The following is a 9,649-nucleotide window of genomic DNA, read 5'->3' as shown; positions in this document are numbered from 1 at the left end:
CCAGGAGCGGAAAGCTGCATACCTTGACCATGAAGCAGCAACGCCCTTTTTTGGGCAGGGGACAGATGTGCCTGGGAACTGGTCCAAATCCTAAGCCCCCAAAATGATGATCCATCCTTCCCTGCTGGTGCTTGGGTGGAGAGCAAGCAGTCTGGCCTTGGCATGGTATGAGGAGGGGTGTTGAAGACAGGCAAGCTCATTAGGAGAGCATCAAAGTGGTATCAAAAGCCACTGAAGTGTTTTGTTAAATGACTACTGGGTGCTGTATAATGCTACCGGAGGAGGAAACAAACTGATCCTTTCCTCCATCAATGTTTTAGATTGGGTCCACTCTGCTCCCAAAACCTCAAATGCTGTCCCTTCCTGGTGTCCCCCACATTGGGGCCAGTCCCGGGGAAGGCCACCAAGACCATGGGACCTAATGACCTCAAAGCTTGGGCAGCATTTTTGGGGCCTTGGCCTTTCTACACAGCTCACTGCTCAAGGCGCAGGCCCATTGCGCTAGGTGGAGATGTCACCTGGCTCGTAGGCTATTTCCGTCTGAGCTAGGGTAGGAGGAGGAAACAAAAGCTTTGTTGGCAGGGGCAGGGAAGAGACCTGGCCGGGCCTGTCGCTTTGGGTTTTTGTTCGACAAAAACGCTCAGGGACAAGGGAGACATCAGATCTCAGGCTACAGAAGGCAGAACAGGGATGGTCGGGGGGTGAGAGGCCGTTTAGCGAGCTGCCGGGTTACATAAGCTGCATTAGGTCATTGGAGCATTAAAGGGGAAGAGAAGGTTAAAAGCATCTTGCAAGGTTTCGGTGGCTGGGATATTTGGGAAGGCTGATTTTGGCTGGGAGCCAGGATGCCTGGTTCCACTCTGGCGCTGCCATGGACTTCCTCTGGCAAGGCACTTCGCTGCTCCCTGCCTCAGTTTCTCCGAATGAGGAAGGGAGAGAGAAAAAATGTGTTACCCATGCTGGGTACGAATGTAGCTCTGCATATTTCCACTATGCCTTCTTCACCCATTTGGAAAAAAAAAAAGACCGATTGCCAGGCTGTGTCCCAATTCATGTAAAAATGAATCCAAATGATTGGCAAACGCTCCTAATTTTATTTTCCCAGGAGTGTTTTATGCTTCTTGGTACCATTCTCTGTTGTCCAGTGGCAACTTTTCCATTAGACGTTGGTTGAGGCCTTGCGCTTCAGCAGTATAGTGAGGAATACTGTTTCCTAACACACCGCTTCAGTAATATCATTCCTTCCATCCCAAGGAAAGGAGGGATTTTACAGGGCCTGGGCTTCCATTCCCACCTGCAAGTGATTTTCCCTTTAGCTCCTTTCCATTTGTTTAAAGCATTTAGTAAAACAAAAAATAACTCCACGATGATTAATAAAAGAAAACAGCTGAAAAATTGAAGGCCCGAGGAAAAGGTGAGAATTCTCCAGATGAAAGGAGAAAGTACATGTCCCTGTCAATACTGGTTGTTGATGTCTTGCAGCTTGCTTTAATAATGAACGTGGCTCCGTCCGGTTCAACGTGCGTTCGGGTTTCTGTTTGTTTCGGCGTCAGTTTCATTTCCTGGTTCTCCAGGATAGGACGGCTCTCGTCGGCGCTCCCCGGTGCTGTGCAGGAACGAGCCCATTTCATTTTACAGACACCAAAATGCTACGAATTCAAACAAACTAATCAGAAACACTCCCCTCCACACTCCATTATTTCTCAAATCTCTGGTTTGGTTTCACAGTTGGCTGAAATTTCTGAAAACGTCTCTGCCTTATAGTTTCATAGTTTCTAGGGTCGAAAGGGCCCTGAGCAGATCATCGAGTCCGACCCCCTGCCATGGCAGGAAAGAGTACTGGGGTCAAACGACCCCAGCAAGGTGTACATCTTATTTGAAAAAAACCTCCCCCCCAATACGATGATAATACATAGTCTTTTCAGGAGCCAGGCTCAGAGCCCCACTGCGATACCTTGCGACACGCTGCGCTTCAATCATTTGCAGCTTCCCGAAGTGTGAGCGAGGCACGAGACGGCTGGGATGTTAATTCCATGTGGAAGCAAATTGCACGTTCATTTAGACCTGGCGGCGAGGCTGGTGGTGGTCGTGGGGGGCACGAGGGATGAAAGGCGGAGCATTTCCCAACAACGCCCTGTTGGGCTGCACCGTTTTATCTGCCCTGCGTGGCATGAAGCGCAGCAAGTCCTAAAGAGCGGAGGCGGGTTTAAGGGGAGAGCGAGGTGGCATCCCAAGGTCGTGGCATCCCTGCACCCCGTGTTTCAAAATTCAGCTCAAAGGCAGAATAGAGATGCATCCTATCAGCCAGAGACGTGGCATATAGGCCAGCTCCCTGTGAACTGAATCAGAGACGCATGCGTTTGTGTGAGCAAGAGCTCATTTCATCCGATGCTCAAATCCCACCCCCCATACGGATTCCTGCCTTCTTGGAGTCACCGTCGCCTGGATTTTAGAGTTTGTACAGAGATACCAGCTGTGTGATCACGCCAACACGCCCCTCCTCGCCACGTGCACCCTTGGGCAGCTGGCCGCGGGGGCTTGCCTTACAAGCCCATCTTTTCAGTGCATGCGATGAGTCCAGCGCTAGGCACCCAGCTTCAGTTCAGGTGCTTGTACTGCATTAGCCTACCTTCTGCCTGCCCTGACAGCCCAGCCCTTCCCCTTCCCATTGCATTTGAAAACCCAGTTCAGCTTTCTCCCCATGCTGGGAGGAGGGAAAGGGCTGTCCCTCCCCGCCCTCCTCCTGCCCCACGCTGGATTTTCACATCAGAAGGAGACTTACCAAAGCACTAAGAGGATCTTTGGGATTTTGCTCCACAATTATTCATGTGTAACAAGAACTGGCAGATTTTTTATTTCGGACTCTCCCAGGCTTTTTTCCACAGCCTCGGCCCCCCACCCCCTCCATCACTGGGCAAGAGCTTTTAACCGGTTTCAAGTTTTAGTGCTTTGATCTCATAATGTGCTGTTATGTAACAAGACAAGCTCTTTCCCATCACTTCCTCGGCTTCAGCCAGGCCTTTAGCTGTAATATGCAGTGTGGGCTTGAAATATTAACGAGCTTTACCTTAATTACCTTTTCGGCTTCTAAGTGCTCTCATTTCTCTTTCTCTCCTCCTTTTTTTTTTAATGTCAGTGATAGGCTGCCCCAGTTGGAGTCACTGATTCCCATCCCTGCCACAGCGTGTTTATCAAATACTGAAAAATACACTGTAGGGAAACAAGGTGGTAAGAGATGAAGAGGAGCATCCTTAATTGCCCCAGAAGCCGGGCAGAGAGATTTATTTCTGCATTAAACGTAAGCCCCCTGATTCCACGATTCCTTCAGGGAGACTCAAACTACTCATTTCAGGGTGCGTCTACACCAGACACTAACTGTGCAGTATAATATAGCACAGTAGTCGAGTGCCAGGCAAAACCCATGTGAATACGGTGCTGTGCAGTAGCATTAGGCTACTGCACAGTTAGCATCTGTAACAACCCATGTGCTGGCCCTACTGTGCAGTAGCACCAGTTATTGCACGCTGATTTAGCCCAAGTACTGCTTATCCAAGTACTAAACTTAATGTGCAGTAACTACAGAGCATTAATGAAAGTGTGGATGCACCCTCACTGTTGCACTTAAGTCCCTTCCTGGTCTTATGGGTGCTGAGTGGCTTAAGAATAAAACACAGGGTCCTGACAGCCTGAAACAAACTTGTCCTCCCACTCTTAGCCCAGAAAATTCACACCCTTTCATCACCAGGGTCCTTGGCAGCCAACACTTGAGGAAGCAGATGAGCTAGCAGACTAAGATGCTGATAAAAAAAAATTGGGAGCTGGGGACCTCCCTTCACGATGAGCTGCTTCCAGCTCCCAGAGGCTTAACCCCAGGAAGGGATGGCAAGAGGGACCCAAGGTGAGGTCTCGGGGTGTTATGGTGGATGAGGTGCCTATTGGAGGTAGCCAGGATGAAAGAAGGACACTTGGATGGGCAGATTCCTGCTTGGGAGAAGAGATGAAAGCCTTCATTGTTTGGGGGACCAAAAAAAGCAGCACCATAGCAGATGGAAGGAAGGTATTACAGAGAGCCTCCACCCAAGTCCTGGTCTGGCTTCGGTGGGGAATACAGCCTGCACATCCCTGCCAGAGGCATCCAGGCAGGAGATTGCAGCTGGTGTGAGATGCCTGTTGGAGGATTCCCTTGGGAAGCATTAAGGGAGCTTGAGGAGGACGTGGCTGGGCTGGCAAGCGTCCATGACCATTGAAAGGATGCTCATGGAGACTTCAAAGATCAAGGAATGAACATGCCAGAGAAGTCTGCAGGGAAAGAGGAGTATGTGGCTGCCCTGTGTGGTGGGAGCTGGCAGCCGGCCACCTCTAGCAGAGGCTCTTTGATAGCGTTGAACCTCTGAGCCCCTATCCAGCAACTGAAGAACAGGTATACACTGTGGCACCAAAGGAGAAGGATCAAACACCACTGTCAGAGGAGATTGAAATGGGCAGGCTTGAATACGATCAGGGGCACCAGTGGGCAGCATCCCATGGGAAGCGACTGTAAGGAAAGAAAAGATTTCCCAGAGATTTGCTTCCTCCGTAAAGGGACAATATCAAGGAGAGAAGACTGTGCTATCTCAGTGCTGAAGAAGGAAGTCCAGCAAGAGACCGGCCTGGTTAAACCACAAGCTCTTCAGTGACTTGATGCTTAAAGAGGAATCTTACAAAAAGTAGAAACTTGGCCATGTTACTAAGGCTGACTATAGCACAGGAAAGAGAATTAAAATACAGAAAGCCAAAACACAGGTTGAGATGGAGCTAGCCAGGGAAAGAGAAAGTAATAAAAGCCTATTTTATTAGTATGTCAGAAGGAAGAGGAAGCCCAAAGAAAGGAGACAGGCCCCTTACTGAGCAGGGAAGGGCGCTACTAATGGGTGATGTAGAGGAGAATGAGGTATTTAGTGCTTTTATTCACTTCAGTCTTCACAAAAAGGTCAACTGTCAGATGAATCGCACAATTAGCGTCCAGGACAAAGGGCAAGCACTAGCCTAATGGAGGGAACGAACAAGTTAGAGATTACATACAGTAGGTAGATGTTACATATATAAGCTAGATCAGCCGGGCCTGGGGTTCATCATAGGATACTCAAGGAACTAGATGGAGTAATTGCAGAGCCGTTGGCTGTAATCTTTGAGACCTCAGGGAGGTTGGCAGAGCTCCTAGCAGCCTGGAGAAAGGCCAGTAATGTGCCAACCTTTGTAAAAGAGAAAAGGAACTATGGACCAGTCTGTTTAACTTTGGTATCTGAAAAGATACAGGAACATATAATCAATTGATCAATTTGTCAGCACACTAGAGGAGAAGAAGGTGATTAATAGCCCACATGGCTTCGTCAGAAACAAATCATGCCTAACGAACCTAATTTCTTTTTGCTACAGAGTAACAGCCTTGTGGGGGAAAGCAGTGCCTATAAGATACCTGGATAAGGCTTTGGATGCTGCCTCTCTCAACCCTTTCACAAGTGAGCTAAGGAAATACGTTCCAGATGACACTACTCTTGAACGGGTGCACGTCCGGTTGGATAATTGACATTTAGCCACTGATGACTACTAGATGAGCACCAACTAGGAGCACAGACAAGGTTCTTTGGGTAAATCTGATATCGTTTATTAGACCAACTCAAATAGTTGGAAACAATTTTCTTTGCAAGCTTTCGGCTATAAATACCGTTTGTCAGACTGAGGAAGCATCTGCAGTTGCATCTTGGAGTGGCAATTGAGTGGGGTTTCCCACTGTACTGGATCTGGTCCAGTTTAATATCTTCATGAACAACTTGGAGGGTAGAACTGAATGCTGGAGATCTCAAAGGTCAATGGGGAAGAAACTGTTTCCCCTGGCAGAGGAGACATCCCATCTGATTTAACCCAGCTCGTTAGCCTCAAGGGCCTTCTGGGGTTGTGTGTGGCAGAGCACCACAGGACCGTCTTAGCAGAGACAGATGCTCCAGCTCTTCCAAAGGGAACTGATGGAGATATTTGAAAGGACACTGGCCAGAAATTGTTGGTGCTTTTGACAGGCTCCAGCTATGAGCAACATAGCCCATGGCTACCACGTTGCACCCAAGGGGGACCCTTCAAAGGAGCAGGCATAGGAGGGTGAATCAAAAGCAGTGGAAGAAAACCAAGCAAATGATGGAGCCACCCAGAAGTGTGAGAACTTGTCTGCTCCATACGTGCGAATGCATCCAGCGATTAGATTCAGCAGTGCCTTAAATATGCTGCTGCTCTGCTGCTTATCTAATAAATGTCATTGCATTTTCAGGAATTCAAATGTCGGTGCCAAAGCAGCCTGGCATGGGCTTCATTTCAATAGGGGCTGGCTTCACCAGAATACTTCTGGGTCTCAATAAATGGCAAGCAAGCCTGCTGTCTTCCACATCTGTGCTTGCTCAGGTGTGTTCCTTCCAGCTTAACTATCCAGCCAGTTGGGGATTTTAGGCACTGTCCTGCTTCCAGGAGCAATTCTTTGGGTGACACAGGGGTTACAGCTAGGGTCTCCGCAAAGCAACTCATTGCTCATAAAGACTTGGGAGTTCCCCCACACCTTTAGCCAGTTGAATGGCCTCTGCCATTCATTTCACCTCTCAGGGCTCTTTCTTCTCTATTTGCAGCACATCTGCATAGTGACCCCATTAAATGGAAATGCTTGGGTATAAGGGGCTAGTATTGTGGGCCCTGTGGTTTATAGATTCATAGATTCATAGACATTCGGGCTGGAAGGGACCTCGGAAGATCTTCGAGTCCAGCCCCCCGCCCCAGGGGCAGGAAGACAGCTGGGATCATAGGATCCCAGCAAGATAAGTTTGATTCACTGGAATCATTGCACTGTGGCTGAAAGGGTCATTTTGCCCCCAGGTCTGGAGAAAGTTTCCCAGTTCAGAGCAGGAGGAAGCAGTCTGAAAGCAAGCAGCAGAGGAACGAGGGACCGGGAAGGAGGGTTGGGTCATTAGAGAACCAGCGATCTCTGGAGAATATAACACACCTCTGATTTCATGCACTTGTGTGTTTTATGACCCATTGCGGCGTGAATCCCTCATCCCTCTGCCTGGTTTACTGAAGCCAGGAGGTGTTTGCTCACCATTTAGGAAGATGGCATATTGCTGGGATTTGTCCTTGGATTCCCATCATAAAGGTTTATGTTCAAAAGCCAGGCACAACAATTCCATTTAAGATTCAGCGGAGCATCCTCAAGTCATCCACAAGGCTGGATTGTATTTTATTTATGAATAATGACTTATTTGGCACCTAGAGCTTACAAACACATTTTGTAAGGCACATTTCCTACCCTGGAATTCAGCACAGAGAGTATCCAAAGGTATGTCAAGTTAGACACTAATAGCTCTAAACAAGAAGTCTGATTCACTGTTCCTCCCTGCAAAACCCTCATTTAGTTCCCTAAAGACTAACTTTAGTTTTGCTATCATGTTTTATAAGACCCATAGATGCTGTCTATATAATAGGCTGGGTTTCTGAGCCCAATGGCACCCAGTAGGCTATTTAGCTAAGTTTTACTGAGTAGGTAACCCTTTCCAGGAGCTCAGAGATGTGGCAGGGCCAAGGAAAAGGCAGGGAGGTGCAGGGGGCTTTTGCTCTCTTCTCCTTATATGTTAATCTGAGCTTGTCTAATAGCTTTGCCACCTGTCCCATCCCCAGATGTTTGCATGCTGGGCTAGGGGAGGAAAACAGTCTCCATCCATTTTGGGAGATAGGTGTGTCCACACTCGCTGCACACGCTCCAGTATTCGTGTTTTCCTGGTAGGGTCTCCAGTGGTATTGAGGGAATCGGCCTCCGGTGATCATTAAGGGCAAGCAGCTTCCAGGTGACTGGGATGCCTCTTAAAAACTGCAAGAAGGAAAAGGTAGCTGGGGCTCAGGATTGTTGCAAGACTATTTCCTCTCTCTTCCTTCAATAGCTTCTGCCAATCAGGATTAACACCAGGGATGAGTTTGGCGCTCAGCACGGCAGCATCTGTTTGCTTCCCAAGCTAATTAGTTTGGCATCAGCAAGGTCCCACGAGACATTGAGAAGTCTCTAGCTCTGTGCCTTGGTTCAAGTCCCTGCACGTGCGAGTTTGGAGGGGCAGTGGAGTACCATGTCCAACCTCTCTGGCCTTTTCACGCACCAGGCCCGACCCAGCTGGCTTGGTAGCGTTGTACAAAAGGGACAGGATGCAAAGGTCCAAGTCAGCCTCTGGCCCAGACACTGGCTGGAATCCACTGACTCTTGCAAAGCGAAGATCACTAGCAGGTAGAAAATCCCCTGCGAGATCACACTGCAGCCATTCACACCAAGACTGCTGAGCTCACAGGATCCACCCAAGTCATGCCCTGAGGCACTGCTTCTGTGGGACGTGCCTCTGAAGAGGGACTTGCCCACATTTGTCACCACTTCAGACCTCTCCCCTGCCCCATAAATACTCCATTTCATTGGTAGGGCTGATCCAGAAGCCATGTCGCTGGTCCTGCCAATGCCATGAGATGAGGGTGGGGAACTCATTCCCTGCTTTGCTTTTTCCTGCAACAGATTCCCCTGTCATGCAAGCGACTACTTTCACTTCAGGAGGAAAAATGGGCATCCGATGAGAATAAAAGCTGAACCATCTGCAGAATGAAGAAGTCAGATTTCCAAAGCAGTCATTTATGTCCTAGAAAATTGTTATGCTGAAGAGAAAAGCAGGAACTGGACATAGATCTGCAGAAAGAAGGAAAAAAAAAAAGGGAAAAGTTTCTGACATCCAGGTACTGCAGTGCAAACGGATGCACCTCAGTTCTTTAGATGCATTCCCTGAATTTTGGAGGCTCACTTAATGCATCTGAACGTCTTGCACTGGGTGGGGAAAAATAATAATAAAAAAATAGTTCCCTTGGAAGATTTCAAGTGCCAACCTCCCTGTGGACTGGCTCTCCTCAACTGCTCCTAAAGCCATATTTGGAAAGAAATGAAGGAAGGAAAGAAACTTTTCTGAACCATTACACAGTTCAGGGTAATGTTTGAAGGGCTTCTCATCTCAGCAGGGCAGGGGGCTGGTGACCTTGCATTGCTGGGTTGGGACTGGAGGGGACAAAACCCAGTCCCCAACCTTCAGGCTCTGGATGTAGAAGACCCCTGGGTCTCTCGATCCTGGGGCAAGCTCCCACAGTCTGACCCTAGCCAGGAAGAGACAGGAGGCACCTCCCAGGTTTTTATGGAGCACAGCTGTAAATAACCAGCTCCTCTCCTCTCCACCAGCTTCCCTGGGAATTCGCACATATTCATGAACATCCTGTCTGCACCTGCGGCCTTAACCAGCCTGCCTCAGTCGTAATTACTGCTGGAGTAGGGGACCCCAAGGACTGCCTTAATGAACTGCAGGGTGCAGGCACTCTGACTGCTTTTCACCCTCCCCTTGTCCCCTTCCTCCCCAAGAGGAAGAGACTCATCAGCACCCTTTCAAAGGACTAGGCTGTAACCTTGACCACTGCAAGGTTGATAAGCTGGAATGAAAATCAAGCTCTCCTTCCTTGCTCACAAGCATCCTGCTGTTCTGGTAACAGGAATCAGCTGAAAACACTGGCCATTGCAGTGCCAGATGTACCGGTAGCTACCGCTGCCTGGTACTATTGAGTTCTCTTT

This window comes from Gavialis gangeticus, unplaced genomic scaffold (assembly GCF_001723915.1).
Source record: "Gavialis gangeticus isolate Ggan-Ray unplaced genomic scaffold, GavGan_comp1, whole genome shotgun sequence".
Classification (NCBI taxonomy): Eukaryota; Metazoa; Chordata; order Crocodylia; family Gavialidae; genus Gavialis; species Gavialis gangeticus.
Note: the sequence above shows the minus strand (reverse complement) of the source record.